Here is a 20,110-nt window from a genome sequence, read left to right as displayed (position 1 = left end):
ATTCCAAAATATACATAACATAAGGAAGGTTTCAACAAAAGTGAGTTTAGTTTTTAGATCAACACCGCATCCTAAATTAACCTAGAAAGAACGTTTAAAGGAAGACAAGATTTTTAATGGTGTTGAGCCTTCTTTCAGAATAATTCACCCAAACACTTGCATGCTAAAAAAATATATCTTTATTACAAATTCATTAAACATATTTTTTGGGTATATTTACCCTCTAAAAACTTAATAATTCTGCACACCATATTTAACCCCAATTTAGAGGCCCCCCTGTTTATATGAACATCATAGTGAACATACAGTGCCTTGCGAAAGTATTCGGCCCCCTTGAACTTTGCGACCTTTTATCACATTTCAGGCTTCAAACGTAAAGATATACGAACGTAATTTATTGGATATTTCAAACTTTTTTAAAAAATAAAAAACTGAAAAATTGGGTGTGCAAAATCATTCAGCCCCCTTAAGTTAATACTTTGTAGCGCCACCTTTTGCTGCGATTACAGCTGTAAGTCTCTTGGGGTATGTCTTTATCAGTTTTGCACATCGAGAGACTGAAATGTTTGCCCATTCCTCCTTGCAAAACAGCTCGAGCTCAGTGAGGTTGGATTGAGAGCGTTTGTGAACAGCAGTTTTCAGTTCTTTGCACAGATTCTCGATTGGATTCAGGTCTGGACTTTGACTTGGCCATTCTAACACATGGATATGTTTATTTGTGAACCATTCCATTGTAGATTTTGCTTTATGTTTTGGATCATTGTCTTGTTGGAAGACAAATCTCTGTCCCAGTCTCAGGTCTTTTGCAGACTCCATCAGGTTTTCTTCCAGAATGGTCCTGTATTTGGCTCCATCCATCTTCCCATCAATTTTAACCATCTTCCCTGTCCCTGCTGAAGAAAAGCAGGCCCAAACCATGATGCTGCCCCCACCATGTTTGATAGTGGGGATGGTTTGTTCAGGGTGATGAGCTGTGTTGCTTTTACGTCAAACATAACGTTGTTGCCAAAAAGTTTGATTTTGGTTTCATCTGACCAGAGCACCTTCTTCCACATGTTTGGTGTGTCTCCCAGGTGGCTTGTGGCAAACTTTAAAGGACACTTTTTATGGATATCTTTAAGAAATGGCTTTCTTCTTGCCACTCTTCCATAAAGGCCAGATTTGTGCAGTATACGACTGATTGTTGTCCTATGGACAGAGTCTCCCACCTCAGCTGTAGATCTCTGCAGTTCATCCAGAGTGATCATGAGCCTCTTGGCAGCATCTCTGATCAGTCTTCTCCTTGTATGAGCTGAAAGAGGGATGGCCAGGTCTTCGTAGATTTGCAGTGGTCTGATACTCCTTCCAATTCAATATTATCGTTTGCACAGTGCTCCTTGGGATGTTTAAAGCTTGGGAAATCTTTTTGTATCCAAATCCGGCTTTAAACTTCTCCACAACAGTATCTCGGACCTGCCTGGTGTGTTCCTTGTTCTTCATGAGGCTCTAAGCGCTTTAAACAGACCTCTGAGACTATCACAGTGCAGGTGCATTTATACAGAGACTTGATTACACACAGGTGGATTCTATTAATCATCATTAGTCATTTAGGTCAACATTGGATCATTCAGAGATCCTCACTGAACTTCTGGAGAGAGTTTGCTGCACTGAAAGTAAAGGGGCTGAATAATTTTGCACGCCCAATTTTTCAGTTTTTTATTTGTTAACAAAGTTTGAAATATCCAATAAATTTTGTTCCACTTCATGATTGTGTCCCACTTGTTGTTGATTCTTCACAAACAATTACAGTTTTATATCTTTATGTTTGAAGCCTGAAATGTGGAAAAAGTTTGTAAAATTCAAGGGGGCCGAATACTTTCACAAGGCTCTGTAAGTATAATGGCACAAGTATGTAAAAAAATATGCTTCCTCAGAGGCTCAAGGAGTGCAGCTGAGTATGGTTGCTGGAAAGGAAAAAACATATAATACATGATCAAATATATAGTGCATACAGTAAACATTAAACAGTGCTTCAATATAACTTATGAAACTTACAATGGATATCAAGAAAAAGACAATATCCATTATTAAGGGATTGGTTCAACAAGAGATAATGATCTCTCCCAACATGAAACATTCATAAAAATGTAAATGATGCATGATGGAAAACTGTTTTTGGAGTGGATCCTCAGGCAAAACAGAACCCCCCCCCCCCCCCAAGGGGCTCCTAACAGTGCCCAAAAGGTGAAGAAAATACCACCAACTCCTGCCAATTCAAGAGTTTAGACACAATAATAGAGGTAAATTGAGTCATTGTTGAGGGGTGGGGGGAGGGAAACATCTCTGGTTTAGCATATGTATGAAAATATAGATTACATGCCCATTGTGCACACACCTTCAGTGTATACCTATTGTAGTTTAAAGCAAACCAAACCAGATGACAGAATAGAGGATTTAAAATGACAAAAGATGTAAAGAAAACTTAGTAACCGGAGAAACTTCCCACTAGTGCCATATAGCCCATCTCTAAAAATCGAAAATATCCAGTCATACCTTTAAGTGCAGATATATCAATGCTTAACAGATGCAAAAAAATCCCTGCTCTGTCCACAACCTGTGTCCCTCCGGGTGATTGTCCCACAATGAGTGTTTAAACAGTAGTGTATAGTGGCAGTGACACAATTAAGATAAAGGAGAAAGAAATATATAAAGTATAACAATAATAATAATAGTAAAAATGAAAATAAAAAATAGATAAATGATGACATTGATAAAACTGATAATACAAAATGGTACTAGAGACCTAACAAATTTGAGACAGGTGTTAAAATTCATTAGAACTCATTGGTTATATCAACAAATAGACACAATGCCACAGACTCATATCCAACATCCAGTGAGGTAATAGAGATTAGGTACATACCTTGAGATGTGCAATAATAATAATACATGCCATCCTCACATTGTATGCAAAACATATAGGCACACCAAAAGAATGTATAATAAAATTACCATACACTCCCAACTTGATTTTAATTGGGGCTGTGTGGGAAGATAGGTGATTCCCCCAGGTGAGGCGGGACATCCTGGATCCATAAGGTGCAGCCTAAGCGCCCCAAGCCACATATCGCGGGCCTGGAACACACGCTGATAGAGTTGAGCGAACACCTGGATGTCCGTGTTCGGCGGGTTCGGCCGAACTTGAAAAAAAAGTCCGGGTCCGTGTCCCGGACTTTTTCCGAACTTTACCCGGACACCGAACCCCATTGAAGTCAATGGGGACCTGAACTTTCAGGCACTAAAATGGCCCTAAAACACCAATGGAAAGGGCTAGAGTGCTGCAAATGACAGTAAACGTAGTTAAGAGCATGGCAAGTGCTCTGCAAACAAATGTGGATAGGGAAATAACTTAAAACAACAAAAAAAAACTGAAAAATAAAACAATGTTCTTCATCTGTGAAGGACGAGGCCCATATGGAGTAGGAGGGAGGTTGAGGTGGTGGTGGATGTGGCTGTGTCATAGGCGTGCGCACAGGGTGTGTCGGGTGTGCCTGGGCACACCCTAATCACCTAGGGAACATTAGCATTATCGCTCTGTTTGCCAGTGAGGAGATGGGAAAGATCTCCCTCGGACCTGCTCTGCCATAAGAGAAGTGCCACACACTTCTATTTCATTTTGCTAGCAGGGAGAGTAATGTACCGGGGCCATGTACATGTAGGCAAACACATGCATGTGTATTTAAACTTTGGGGTGCACACCCTAATGCAATAGGCTGCGCACACCTATGGGCGGTGTAGGTGGAAGCAGCGGTGGAGGAGGACGAGGTAGCCAACACTGCTTTTTTTCAGTCATTTTAAATGAGGGTACACCCCAAAAGAGTGAGAAAGATCAAAAATAGAACAATGGCTGGGTAAGGTCTGTATCCATCTCTATTCTGCACAAGGTACGGAAAAGTCCTGTGGGATCCATGCCTGGTTCATTTTAATGAACGTGAGCTTGTCCACATTGTCTCTGGACAGGCGGCTGCGCTTGTCTGTGATAACGCCCCCAGCCATGCTAAATACACGTTCAGATAATACACTGGCTACAGGGCACGCCAGCACCTCCAAGGCGTAAAGGGCAAGCTCATGCCATGTGCCCAATTTGGAGACCCAGAAGTTGAAGGGGGCAGACCCGTCATTCACTACATGTAGACGTGTGCACACATACTGCTCTGCTCCACCATGTTGGTGAAATGCTGCCTCCTGCTAAGACGTTCCATATGAGCTGCTGGTGCTGCTGTTTGTTGTGGCGTGCTGACAAAGCTTTTCCACATTTCGGCCATGCTAACCCTGCCTTCTGAGGTGCTGGTGTTGCCCTGGTTGCGTTGGCGACCTCTTCCTCCTCCTCCTCCTCTGCCTTGGCCTTGTGCTTCCACTGTGGCCCCACTGTCAGGTGGGAATGCCAGCAGCATCGCGTCTACCAGCGTGCGCTTGTACTTGCGCATCTTGCGATCGCGCTCCAGTGAGTGAATTAAGTACGGTACGTTGTCCTTGTAACGGGGATCCAGCAGCGTGGCCACCCAGTAATCAGCACAAGTTAGAATGTGGGCAACTCGGCGGTCGTTGTGGAGACACTGCAGCATGTAATCGCTCATGTGTGCCAGGCTGCCCAGAGGCAACGAAAGGCTGTCCTCTGTGGGAGGTGTATCGTCTGTGTCCTCTGTATCCCCCCAGCCACGCACCAGTGATGGCCATGAGCTGGCCTGGGTGCCACCCTGCTGTGAACATGGTTCCATCTCCTCCTCCATCTCCTCCTCCTCATCCTCCAGAACTGTGCCCCTGCTGGACAATTGTGTCCCTGGCGTTTGTGGGTGCAGGAACCGAACCCACCCTCTGAGCCACTTGCGAATGACTGCCCTGAAAGCCTTGGAAATGTTACCTCTTCATCCTTCTCCTCCTCCTCCTCATCCTGTGCCACATCCTATTCCATCATCGCCCGAATCATTTTTTGAAGGAGGCATAGAAGTGGGATAGTTAAGCTGACAACGGTGTCATCGGCACTGGCCATGTTGGTGGAATACTCAAATCAGCGCAACAAGGCACACAGGTCTCGCATGGAGGCCCAGTTATTGGTGGTGAAGTGGTGCTGTTCTGCAGAGCGACTCACGGGTGCGTGCTGCAGCTGAAACTCCACTATGGCCTGCTGCTGCTCGCACAGTCTTTCCAGCATGTGCAAGGTGGAGTTCCGCCTTGTGGGCACGTCACATATGAGGCGGTGAGCTAGAAGGCCGAAGTTACGCTGCAGCGCTTACAGGTGAGCAGCAGCAGGGTGAGAATGCCGAAAGTGCGCACAGACGGCCCGCACTTTCTGCAGCAGCTCTGACATATCGGGGTAGTTTTTAAGGAACCTCTGCACCACCAAATTCAGCACATGCGCCAGGCAAGGGATGTGCGTCAAACCGGCTAGGCCCAGAGCTGCTATGAGATTTCGCCCGTTATCGCACACCACCAGGCCGGGCTTGAGGCTCGCTGGCAGCAACCACTCATTTGTCTGCTGTTCCATGCTCCTCCACGACTCCTGCGCGGTGTGTGGTTTTTCCCCCAAACAGGCAAGTTTTAAAACTGCCTGCTGTCGTTTACCCCTGGCCGTGCTGAAGTTGGTGGTGAAGGTGTTACGCTGACTGGATGAGGAGGCAGTAGAGGATGAGGAAGCGGAGTAGGAGGAGTTAGGAACAAGAGGCAAACTGAAGCGCCCTGCAATCCTTGGTGGTGGAAGGACATGTGCCAAATTGCTATCCGCCTCAGGCCCAGCCACCACTGCATTTACCCAGTGTATAACGCCCCTGACCGTGCTTACTGGTCCACGTATTGGTAGTTAGGTGGACCTTGCCACAGATGGCGTTGTGCAGTGCACACCTGATTTTTTCCCCCACTTGGTTGTGCAGGGAAAGGATGGCTTGCCTGGAAAAGTAGTGGCGGCTGGGCACGACGTACTGTGGGACAGCCACCGACATAAGGCTTTTAAAACTGTGTGTCTCCACCAGACGGAATGACAGCATTTCAAAGGCCAATAATTTTGAAATGCTGGCATTCAGGGCCAGGGATCGCGGGTGGGTAGGGGGGTACTTCCTCTTCCTCTGAAGTGTTTGGTAGATGGAAAGCTGAACGCTTCCACGGGACATTGTGGAGATGGTTGGTGACCCAGGTGGTGGTGTTGCTGACAGATCCTCTGTTTGCGGGGTGGCAGGTGCCGGTATCACTACAGAGATGGATGAAGAGGCCGAGACTGCAACAGAAGAGGAAGCAGGATGAGCCAGAGACCTTTCTTGGTTTTGAAGGTGTCTACTCCACTGCAGCTCGTGCTTTGCACTTAGATGCCTGATCACGCAGGTTGTGCTCAGGTTGAGAAGGTTTATGCCTCGCTTCAGGCTCTGATTGCCCAGGATGCAAACCACTCGTGTCCTGTCATCAGCACATTGTCTGAAAAACTTCCACGCTAATGAACTCCTTTGAGCTGGCTTTGGTGCGCTCGGTCCCTTGCTGCGTTGGACAGTAGCAGGCGTAGTGTCTAGGGCACGGCCGCTCCGCTTCTGCACCCTGCTCCCTCTTCTGCTGTGCTGGTGGCTCTGTGCGACCACCGCCTCTTCCTCCAAACTACTCAGGTCACCTGCATGACCTTCATTCCATGTGGGGTCGAGGACCTCATCGTCCCAGGCCACGGCCCCTACTTGACGTTCTCCTCATATTTCTGTAATTTATGATCTTGCCCTAGAAAGGTGTTTATTGAACAGCGGAACAAAACAACAACAGTATCGCACGGGTGTATCTCACAGTCAAATATGCAAACTATGCCGCAATTTAATTTTTTTTTACCCCAAAAGGGTGTTTATTAAATAGCGGAATCGAAAAACAGTATAAAAATACAACGGGTGTATCTCACAGTCAAATATGCAAAACATGCCGCAATTTAATTTTTTTCACCCCAAAAGGGTGTATATTGAATAGCGGAATAGAAAAAGTATATAAAAAGGTGTATCTCACACGTACCGATACAGACTATGCCGCAATTTAATTTTTTTCACCCCAAAAGGGTGTATATTGAATAGCGGAATAGAAAAATTTTTATAAAACGGTGTATCTCACACGTACAAACCCAGACTAGGCCCTGATTACAATTTTTTGTACCCTAAAGGCAGGATGAGGATGAGGAAGAGGAGTAGGAGGAGTTCGGAACAGGAGGCAAACTGAAGCGCCCTGCAATCCTTGGCGGTGGAAGATGCGCCAAACAAATTTAAAAGGTGTATCTCACACGTACCGATACAGACTATGCCACAATTTAATTTTTCTTTTCACCCCAAAAGGGAGTATATTGAATAGCGGAATAGAAAAAAGTATATAAAAAGGTGTATCTTACACGTACCGATACAGACTATGCCGCAATTTAATTTTTTTCACCCCAAAAGGATGTATATTGAATAGCGGAATAGAAAAAATTATATAAAACTGTGTATCTCACACGTACAAACCCAGACTAGGCCAACGATTACAATTTTTTGTACCCTAAAGGCAGGATGAGGATGAGGAAGGGGAGTAGGAGGAGTTCAAAACAGGAGGCAAACTGAAGCGCCCTGCAATCCTCGGCGGTGGAAGATGCGCCCAAAAAATTTGAAAGGTGTATCTCACATGTACCGATACAGACTATGCCGCAATTTAATTTTTTTTACCCCAAAAGGGTGTATATTGAATAGCGGAATAGAAAAATTTTTATAAAACAGTGTATCTCACACGTACAAACACAGACTAGGCCCCCGATTACAATTTTTTGTACCCTAAAGGGAGGATGAGGAAGAGGAGTATGAGGAGTTCGGAACAGGAGGCAAACTGAAGCACCCTGCAATCCTCGGCGGTGGAAGGAGATGCGCCAAACAAATTTAAAAGGTGTATCTCACACGTACCGATACAGACTATGCCTCAATTTCATTTTTTTCACCCCAAAAGGGTGTATATTGAATAGCGGAATAGAAAAAAATTTATACAACGGTGTATCTCACACGTACAAACACAGACTAGGACCCGATTACAATTTTTTGTACCCTAAAGGCAGGATGAGGTTGAGGAAGAGGAGTAGGAGGAGTTCGGAACAGGAGGCAAACTGAAGCGCCCTGCAATCCTCGGCGGTGAAAGATGCACCCAAAAAATTTGAAAGGTGTATCTCACACGTACCGATACAGACTATGCCGCAAGTTTATTTTTTTTTACCCCAAAAGGGTGTATATTGAATAGCGGAATAGAAAGAAATTTATAAAACAGTGTATCTCACACGTATAAACACAGACTAGGCCCCAATTACAATTTTTTGTACCCTAAAGGCAGGATGAGGATGATAAAGAGGAGTAGGAGGAGTTCGGAACAGGAGGCAAACTGAAGCGCCCTGCAATCCTCGGCAGTGGAAGATGCGCCCAAAAAATTTGAAAGGTGCATCTCACACGTACAAACACAGACTAGGCCCGATTACAATTTTTTGTATCCTAAAGGCAGGATGAGGAAGAGGAGTAGGAGGAGTTCGGAACAGGAGGCAAACTGAAGCACCCTGCAATCCTCGGCGGTGGAAGATGCGCCAAAAAAATTTAAAAGGTCTATCTCACACGTACCGATACAGACTATGCCGCAATTTAATTTTTTTTACCCCAAAAGGGTGTATATTGAATAGTGGAATAGAAAAAAGTATATAAAATTGGTGATTTTTCAATAACACATGTGAACACAGCAGTGTCTTATGTTTTATGTCACGGTCAGCAGCAGGCTATGAAGGCAAAAAAAAAATTCCCCTTTAACTTTGTAATTTTTAAATAGCAAATTAGAACAGCAATCTGTAGTAAAATATAGCTGAACGCTGCACACAGACTGATAAAAATATATTTTTTTCTCCCTCCTCCTCCTCAGTGGGCTCAAGTGAGGGCAAAAAGATCGTTCACTGCACCACCCCCCACACAGCAAAATCGATGTAGATCGCTAACGGACGATTGTTCTGTCCTGTGTCTCCTAATCTCTCCCTGCCTAATCTCTCCAGCCTGTCCCTAAAATGCTCAAATATCTTTCCCTGCCTGCACTCCGACCTGTCCCTGCATTCTTTTCGGGCACAATGTTGTTTTACCCTGTCTGTCCCTAATCAACAGCAGCCAGCACCGTTATGTGTGCTCTCTCCTTACACTACAGCAGACTGACGCACTGCGCGCTGTGGTCACATGCTTCAGCTGGCCAATCACAGCCATGCCATTAGTAGGCATGGCTGTGATGGCTTCTTTGGCACACCAGTTTGTTGATTGGCTGTTGAAAGCCCGCCATTAAAAGTGCACCATTACATACAAAACAGGAAATAAAATTACCGAACACGGATTTTAAACCCGAACATACAGTAAAGTTTTCGGGTCCGTGTCCGGGTAGCAAAATTCCAATTATCCGGTACGGACCCGAATAATACAGTCCATTTTCGCTCAACACTATCTATAATCAAATAGGTCTGTGAATATTATAGAATGTTCCACAACTGAACAATGAATACTCTGAATGATATGTTAGGTGATCTATAATCCAATAGGTCTGTGAATATTATAGAATGTTCCACAACTGAACAATTAATACTCCGAATGATATCTGAAGTGATCTATAATCAAATAGGTCTGTGAATATTATAGAATGTTCCACAACTGAAAAATTAAGACTCTGAATGATACTGTATCTGACGTGATCTATAATCAAATAGGTCTGTGAATATTATAGAATGCTCCACAACTGAACAATGAATACTCTGAATGATATCTGACGTGATCTATAATCAAACAGATCTGTGAATATTATAGAATGTTCCACAACTGACCAATGAATACTCTGAATGATATCTGAAGTGATCTATAATCAAATAGGTCTGTTTATATTATAGAATGTTCCACAACTGAACAATTTATACTCTGAATGATATCTGAAGTGATCTATAATCAAATAGATCTGTGAATGTTATAGAATGTTCCACAACTGACCAATGAATACTGTGACTGATATCTGAAGTGATCTATAATCAAATAGGTCTGTGAATATTATAGAATGTTTCACAACTGACCAATTAATATTGTGACTGATATCTGAAGTGATCTATAATCTAAAAGGTCTATGAATATTATAGAATACTCCACAACTGACCAATGAATACTGTGACTGATATCTGAAGTGATCTATAATCATATAGGTCTGTTTATATTATAGAATGTTCCACAACTGAACATTTAATACCCTGAATGATATCTGAAGTGATCTATAATCAAATAGTTCTGTGAATATTATAAAATGTTTCACAACTGATCAATGAATACTGTGACTGATATCTGAAGTGATCTATAATCAAATAGGTCTGTGAATATTATAGAATGTTTCACAACTGACCAATGAATACTCTGAAAGATATTTGAAGTGATCTATAATCATATAGGTCTGTTTATATTATAGAATGTTCCACAACTGAACATTTAATACCCTGAATGATATCTGAAGTGATCTATAATCAAATAGTTCTGTGAATGTTATAGAATGTTCCACAACTGAAAAATTAAGACTCTGAATGATACTGTATCTGACGTGATCTATAATCAAATAGGTCTGTGAATATTATAGAATGCTCCACAACTGAACAATGAATACTCTGAATGATATCTGACGTGATCTATAATCAAACAGATCTGTGAATATTATAGAATGTTCCACAACTGACCAATGAATACTCTGAATGATATCTGAAGTGATCTATAATCAAATAGGTCTGTTTATATTATAGAATGTTCCACAACTGAACAATTTATACTCTGAATGATATCTGAAGTGATCTATAATCAAATAGATCTGTGAATGTTATAGAATGTTCCACAACTGACCAATGAATACTGTGACTGATATCTGAAGTGATCTATAATCAAATAGGTCTGTGAATATTATAGAATGTTTCACAACTGACCAATTAATATTGTGACTGATATCTAAAGTGATCTATAATCTAAAAGGTCTATGAATATTATAGAATACTCCACAACTGACCAATGAATACTGTGACTGATATCTGAAGTGATCTATAATCATATAGGTCTGTTTATATTATAGAATGTTCCACAACTGAACATTTAATACCCTGAATGATATCTGAAGTGATCTATAATCAAATAGTTCTGTGAATATTATAAAATGTTTCACAACTGATCAATGAATACTGTGACTGATATCTGAAGTGATCTATAATCAAATAGGTCTGTGAATATTATAGAATGTTTCACAACTGACCAATGAATACTCTGAAAGATATTTGAAGTGATCTATAATCATATAGGTCTGTTTATATTATAGAATGTTCCACAACTGAACATTTAATACCCTGAATGATATCTGAAGTGATCTATAATCAAATAGTTCTGTGAATGTTATAGAATGTTCCACAACTGACCAATGAATACTGTGACTGATATCTGAAGTGATCTGTAATCAAATAAATAAAAAAGGGGAGTTGGGACTTTGGATGAGATGTGCTAGTGAACCAGAGCAAGGTGTGATGGATGAACACACCAGTTAAAGGCAACAAAAAAATAATGGATAATACCAACAGTGTTTATTGCAAATATCATCACATCAGTGTGAGACTTACAAATTGCATGATAATAAATACAAAGTAAAAGTCATACATCACAATACAAAAAGTCATGACAATAGTACATAAACGGCATAGACTGTATAATAAAGAGCTGGAGGTAGCAAGATCAGGAATTAAATGACAACACATGCCAACATAAAATTGAGTAGGGGGTTGCATTCTATGTGCTCAACGCGTTTCATGGAACATTTTCCACTTTTTCAAGAGCAGATGCCAACATGAGTCTGTTAAAAGTATAAAAGCATGTTGAGAAATAAACAATATTGCTAAAAATGTGTATGGTTGAGAACTCATACATAAAGGAGGGAAGATCCAGGGGTGTCAAGCCCAACCAGATCAGTCCAAACCCTTACTGAAGGTTTTACCTTGCAATGCCAGCTTTAGAAATAGAATGGGATGTAGAGGTTTCACAGTATCTGAAAACATCCAAAATTGTCCAACTGGGAACTGGGGGAGCAGTATCAGTGAATGCAGCATGTTCGGGGGCCACATGATTAGTAATGAAAACTTCATATGCAGGGGTCAGGATCAAAGACCTCTATAATAAAATAGGTCTGTAATTATTATAGAATGTTCCACAACTGAAAATTTAAAACTCTTTATGATATCTGAAGTGATCTATAATCAAATAGGTCTGTGAATATTATAGAATGTTACACAACCGATCAATGAATACTGTGACTGATATCTGAAGTGATCTGTAATCAAAAAGGTCTGTGAATATTATAGAATGTTCCACAACTGAACAACGAATACACTGAATGATATCTGAAGTGATCTATAATCTAATAGGTCTGTTATTATACAATGTTCCACAACTGACCAGGCAGTGAATACTGTGACTAATATCTGAAGTGATCTAAAATCAAATAGGTCTGTTAATATTATATAATGTTCTACAACTGACCAATTAATACTCTGAATAAAATCCGAAGGGATCAATAATGAAATAGGTCTGTTAATATTATAGAATGTTCCACAACTGAACAATAAATACTCTGAATTATATCTGAAGTGATCTATAATCAAATTGGTTTGTGAATATTATAGAATGTTCCATAGCTGAACAATGAATACTCTGAATGATATCTCCAGCTGTGATGGAATCCGGACACCGCGACTGGGTATCTCCGCCAGTAACCTGCTTTCTTAGCTCTGGAACACAAGCCTCCACAAGCCCCCCAACCAAAGTGACTCACCTCACATATCTCCCCTTTCGGCAGGAGACTAACACAGAAGGAGACCCCAAACAGGTTGACTTTGAAGTTAGTCCGTAGTTCCAGTCCCCCAATGTCTGCACCCACATAGTACCCCAAACAAATTGTCCGGAACAGATCGTTACTCACGCAGCCAACCACTGCCTCTCTTGTAGAAAATAAACCCTGCTGGGGAGAAGTGTGGACTAATCCTTCTCCCTGGAGTCCATTTAGCCGCTGGAAAGAAGACAGGGTAGCTGGGCTCACTCCATCATGCTGTTGAGGATCTGGGCCGACTACCCAGCATCCCTGGGGTATACAAGTGGAGACTGTAGTCTCATGCACTTTTTTCTCGATGAATATCAGCCAGTGATTGTACAACAAGGCTGACATCCTCCTGTCCCAATGCCAAACCATTTTCTGGGGTTGTGTAAGTGGAAACCGAAGTCCCATCCACTACCACAGGGAATCCATCTTCTATTAGTTGGGGGCAGAGGCCAGCAGCACTTTGTCTTGTTGCTAGCTCTTCTGCTGGATTGCTGTCAGTGAATATCGCAGTCCCATCCACTGATATCAGATCAAGCTGCAGTTGTGAGGTGCCGATTGCATTCTCACCCTGGAGCTCCTGCGGAGTTGATTGTTGTGGACAGAGGCCAGTAGCGTTCTGCCCAGCTGCCAGCTGTTCCACAGGGCAGTAAAGTTAAAACATCGGTGGCCTTGCACAAATCCTTCAGGGCCATTGATTGTTGTATGCAGGGGTCCACAGCACCATGCTCTGAAGTCAGCTCTTCTGCAGGAGTCTCACCGGGTTGTTCCTCCTCAATAGAAAAGTCTATTAAATCCCCAGTCTCTGGTGGTGTCTGGGGATCAAGATTCACCATCTCCTGTCTGTGGAATCCAGAAGACATTACTGGTTTTGGGCAGAAGCTAGCAGAGCTCTGCCCTGTTGTCAGAACTTTAGCTTTGGGAACATCAATCTCCGGAGTTTCCACTGCCGACTCATAGGCATGCTGCTGAACGTGTTCTAGCAGTTTTCTGTATGCCCTTTCCAGATGCTGTTCTTTCCTTAGCAAGTGTTCTAGATCAGGTTTAAGCTCTGAGACCCCTGTAAGACCGAGCATAGCCTCTCTGTATTCTCGCAGGTCCTCAGGGGTAGGTTCCCCTTCATCACCAAACACAAACGCATCTGTAAGGCTCTCCCACAGCAATCCAGGGCCACCAAAGTCATATCCCTCTGGAGAGCATTCTGATGTCCCTCCTAAATATTTCTGCTCTGAGTGTAATTGCGGAGCCCGATACTGATTGTCCAGCTCTATCTCCTGCTGGATCAGCCTGTCCAACTCGGATACCCATTGCTCCTGGGGCCGCTCTCCCAGGAACGAGATCCACAACTTCCGTTGATAACTGGCCCGTTCCCCTGGGGTTGGAAAGCACTTGCCCTGGTATATACCAGCAAGCTGGAGGACTCCAAGCCAGAGCTCTACCCAAATATGTTGCCTGAGCTACAGGTATTGATATGCAGACACCATCCTGAGGTATACTGAAAGGGCGATCCGCAGCACCCCCTCGAACTCTGATGCCAGGTCCATATCTCCGATGTAGCGACCAAAGTCTGCTATCCTGATTTTGGATGCCGGGGGAGGTTTGGATGTCCCAGACTGCAGGAAGCATCCCACCGCTTGCCACCAATGTCTCAGAATCCGGACATTGCGTATCTCCGGTATCTCCGCCAGTAACGTGCTTCCTAAGCTCTGGAACACGGGATCTGTGAATCTGCCAATAGTTACCCCAAGAACTAGACAGTACAAGTTTTGGAGTGAAACCAGAATCAAACTGTTTATTCAAACACAAAGTACAAGGAGATAAACACTTCTGGGACAACCCCTCCCCTTTAGCCAATTCACACAAACATACACATCCCATAATAAGCTTACTCAAGGCAGACAGGAACAATACAACAATGGAATGCAGGTATTCAACAACAAACCCCCACCCCACTAGCAAGAGTCTGATTAGTGCAGAGCAGACCCGACTGGGGTTCTTGGTCACCCTGTGCCCCTAATAGACACAGGGTGACTTACACATAGGAAGGACTGGGGAAACTGGACAAGTAGTCTCCCAACCTCCCTAAAGCAATCTGGGTTCCACAAGCCCCCCAACCAAAGTGACTCACATCACAGAAGTGATCCATAATCAAATAGGTCTGTTAATAATATAGAATGTTCCACCACTGAACAATGAATACTCTGAATGATATCTGAAGTGATCTATAATCTGATATGTCTGTTATTATAGAATGTTCAACCACTGACCAATGAATACTGTAACTGATATCTGAAGTGATCTATAATCAATTAGGTCTGTGAATATTATAGAATGTTCCACAATTGAACAATGAATACTCTGAATGATATCTGAAGTGATCTATAATAAAATAGGCCTGTGGATATTATAGAATGTTCCACAACTGGACAATAAATACTCTGAATGGTATCTGAAGTGATCTATAATCAAATAGGACTGTGAATATTATAGAATGTTCCACCACTGACCGATGGATACTGTGAATGATATCTGAAGTGATCTATAAGCACATAGGTCTGTTTATATTATACAATGTTCCACAACTGAACAATTAATACTCTGAATGATATCTGAAGTGATCTATAATCAAATAGGTCTGTGAATATTATAGAATGTTCCACAACTGACCAATGAATATTATGAAAGATATCTGAAGTGATCTATAATCCAATAGGTCTGTGAATATTATAGAATGTTCCACAACTGAACAAATAATACTCTGAATGATATCTGAAGTGATCTATAATCAAATAGGTCTGTGAATATTATAAAATGTTCCACAACTGACCAATGAATACTGTGACTGATATCTAAAGTGATCTATAATGAAATATGTCTGTGAATATTATAGAATGTTCCACAACTGAACAAATAATACTCTGAATGATATCTTAAGTGATCTATAATCCAATAGGTCTATGAATATTATAGAATGTTCCACAACTGAACAATTAATACTCCAAATGATATCTGAAGTGATCTATAATCAAATAGATCTGTGAATATTATAGAATTTTACACAACTGATCCATGAATACTGTGATTGATATCTGAAGTGATCTATAATCAAATAGGTCTGTGAATATTATAGAATGCTCCACAACTGAACAATGAATACTCTGAATGATATCTGAAGTGATCTACAATTAAATAGGTCTGTTTATATTATAGAATGTTCTACAACTGAACAATTTATACTCTGAATGATATCTGAAGTGATCTATAATCAAATAGTTCTGTGAATGTTATAGAATGTTCCACAACTGACCGATGAATACTGTGACTGATATCTGAAGTGATCTATAATCAAATAGGTCTGTGAATATTATAGAATGTTCCACAACTGACCAATGATTACTCTGAATATCTGAAGTGATCTATAATCTAATAGGTCTATGGATATTATAGAATGTTCCACAACTGACCAATGAATACTGTGACTGATGTCTGAAGTGATCTATAATCAAATAGGTCTGTGAATATTATAGAATGTTCAACAACTGCACAATTAATACTCTGAATGATATCTGAAGTGATCTATAATCAAATAGGTCTGTGAATATTATAGAATGTTCAACAACTGACCAATGAATACTGTGACTGACATCTGAAGTGATCTGTAATCAAATAGGTCTGTGAATATTATAGAATGTTCCACAACTGAACAATGAATACTCTGAATGATATCTGAAGTGATCTATAATCTAATGGGTCTGCGAATATTATAGAATGTTCCGCAACTGACCAATGAATACTGTGACTGATATCTGAAGTGATCTATAATTAAACAGGTCTGTGAATATTATAGAATGTTCCACATCTGAACAATTAATACTCTGAATGATATCTGAAGTGATCTATAATCAAATAGGTCTGTGAATATTATAGAATGTTCCACAACTGAACAATTAATACTCTGAATGATATCTGAAGTGATCTATTTTTTTTTTTTTCCAAAACTTTTTATTAAAAGGTATATGCAGTACATGGTAATCAAAACAGATGTGTAGATAACAACATGGACAAGTTTGAAGCAAGTTAAACAACTCAGTGCATAAAATAAACAAATACGGGGGAGATAACACATTATTAGGGAGAACAATAGGTGAGGGTAAGGCATCACAGTAATTCTACCAAAAGCACATTCACAACGTATGGTCACGGAAAGGGCAGTGTCCTTAAAGTAGTATAGGACTGGGATTTAAGATAGGCAATATTTCCACTTTCTGGGCCAGGCCCCCAAACCCCGCCACCCCCTAAGGGGAACAAGCTGTGTCGGGGGACCGACACGGTAGTCGCATAGATCCCGGTCTTGGGTAATGCAAAGCAGGGACACAAGTCAATATGTTTAGTATCACGCAGTGACCATGGTGTGACAGGTGGGGAAACAGAACAGGAGATGGGGGAGGTGAGAGAGGGGGGGGAAGATGGGAAAAGGGAAAAAGGGGAGGCAAAGATTGAGGGAAGAACGGGATGGTGGCAGGAGGGAGGGTGGAAAGGTGCAAGGATAGTCAGGGATTAAGGGACGAACCCCAAGATGGTACACAGAAGGGGTCTATCTATGCAAGGAGAAGCGCATTCAGGTATGGAAGTGGATGATTAAGCGTTCAGCGTTTGAAATTCCGGTAGGGATTTGAAATGAATCCAAGAAGCCCATGTGGTGTAATGCATATGGTAGGAGTCCTTGGCTTGAGCAATCAGTTCCTCATCTGAAGTGATCTATAATCAAATAGGTTTGTGAATATTATACAATGTTCCACAACTGATTAGACACGACGCACCGCTGCCATATAGGAGTTCATTTTTGCCATTTGAGTTTCATTGATCTGTGAGTATTTAGTACTCTTTGAGTTCTCATTATTTGACTGAACCTTTTTTCATTCAAATTCCATCCCTACTGCATACTGTAATATATTGTCTTTTTATAGAGATACCTTGAACATATTGATCTCTCCTGTTTCTCCCGAAATGCGTCAGTTCACAATATATATTCCACTGCCATGTTATCTCATTATATCATTCATGTTATTTTTGAAACCAAGAGGTTACACCAAGATGTCTACCTAAAATGTGATATTATATTATTCATGTTACATGTCATCTATATTTGAGCTATTGAGCTATACTATGTGCCATTGAGCATATGTTGCCATTTTTATGTATATAATGCAATAAAATCAAATATTGTTTTATTCATATACTGTGCATGTCATTTATTTCCAGCCACTGAGCACGTACCTGTAAGATTCTGGTACCTCCGGTACCCTTAATCACCACTTTCCTCTGTAATGCGTCCCACCTTTCTCTTCAGGTGGTACGCATATACCTTTAAGAACAATGATGTCACTGCTGAGCGCCGCAGAGCGGCTATTTCAACCGCCGGCGGTCTCACTCACATTGTTCGTTCAACCTGCTTTGCTACCCACATGCTTTCAAGCCTGTCTCTCGATCGGAACCTCCAGCCATTCCCTTTGCCTGGAGCAGACCCGAACCTCGCTACTGATCCCTGTATCTCGCTACCGGATCATTCCTCATCTACTGGACCTCTCTAAACTACTAACATTACAAGTGATAAGTACCCCGCAGGGGAACCCTCCATAACCTTATTGCACTATCTACCTATGCACATTAAGGACTGTTACTACCTATCTATACTATCCTATCATCTGCACTTTTACATAGATTGCTAGCTCTTCAGCCTACTACCATCTATCATCTGCACTGCTGCATAGATTGCTGGCTCTCCTGTCTACTACTATCTATCCTTGCACTGGGTTAGTCTATCCTGTATTTGTCATCTGCTGTCCTCACCACCTGTTAGCATACTCGATACTAACCTATCTGCATTCCTAATACCATCTTGAACTCTCCTATACAACCCTATCAAGTGATTACCATCCTTGTCACTGTTCACACCTGTCCCTTCAGCACATCACCTTCATACTATCATATACATACTATCACTCCAGGAACATCTCATTGAGTGTGTATATATCTGTATGTTGAAGCGGACAGGCCCACGGTGATGAGTCCTGGAGAGTTGGATCTGGTATTCAACACATCTCTACATGACTACTGAGTGGAGATTTTGCAGCTGCAAATCCAGCCTATACTAAAAACGCAGGAGCGTTACAGTACCTCACACAAAGTCCCGCGGGCCAATTTTCTCGTTTTGATATATATTTTGGGATGGAGGAGTGCTTTGGTGGGAACCAGACCATTACCCTTTTTGTACTTATATATAGGGTGGAAGACACCCACTGTGCCCATCAATGATCTGGTTTCCTCCCGGCTGGCAATGCAACCTTGGTGCCCCCCCCCTCTTTTTTGTCTATTTTCCATTTATCATTTTTATCTTTCTTTACAGTATGCAGTATCTAACTAATACAGAGTCCTCCCCTATAATTATTTAATGTTTTATTTTTTTATGACATAGTGGCTCCTTGTGCTAGGTGGTGTTTTGGTCTTTATCCCGGGAGCTGCGATGTACGAAGAGGGAGGATCCGCCACCCCCCTTGCTGTCCCTGCCCCTCCCCTGTTTTGGGATGAGCGGGTCCACCTGTACATTGGCGTCATGTTGCACCTTCAGCGCTGTGCGTCAGTGTCTCCACTGACATACCTGCGCTACTGCGTGCCGTCATATCTGCGGGACGGGGAGGTCCGCCTTTAGCGTTCCTCTCCTTCACGAGATCACAGATGCCTCGGCTCTGTTTATCTGTTCTCACCCGCTGCATGACGCTAGGGTCCCTTTCTTGCTGCCAGCCACGGTGCAACCTGACAGGTCAGTCACTGGGACATTTCCCACCTTTCCCTTCACGGTCTCATCCTCTCTTCACACTTACTTTCCTCAGGTTAGCACCTCACTCACTCCCTTTTTCACTTCTTTCACCCCCTACATCATTTTTTCACTACAAACTGCCACTCCATCTTCCCTAATCATCTTTTGGCTTTTGGGCTCCCCCTCCTCTTTCCCCCCTTCCCTCCCTTCCCCCCCCCTCCTGCTTTCCTTTTCTCACTTTTACCTTACCCTTTTTGGGAACCCCACATTCTCATCACATCAGCCCTTCCCACTTGGTATAAAATCACATATGTTTATTACCATTGATAGCATACATGCTACATTTTTACTATTATGTTACTCATATATACACAACAGGTCTGGAAGGTTCTCTTTCACACACAC

General features: G+C 42.1%; 1 protein-coding gene across 10 annotated transcripts in view; it reads right to left on the bottom strand.

The window, feature by feature from the left end:
• NRXN2 (neurexin 2) overlaps positions 1–20,110 on the bottom strand; it is a 2,537,771-nt gene that overhangs the window by 537,163 nt on the left and 1,980,498 nt on the right. The window lies entirely within an intron of this gene.

This window comes from Pelophylax lessonae (genome assembly GCF_965119305.1).
Source record: "Pelophylax lessonae genome assembly, chromosome: 10".
Lineage (NCBI taxonomy): Eukaryota > Metazoa > Chordata > Amphibia > Anura > Ranidae > Pelophylax > Pelophylax lessonae.
This window is presented reverse-complemented; position numbering and strand designations above follow the sequence as displayed.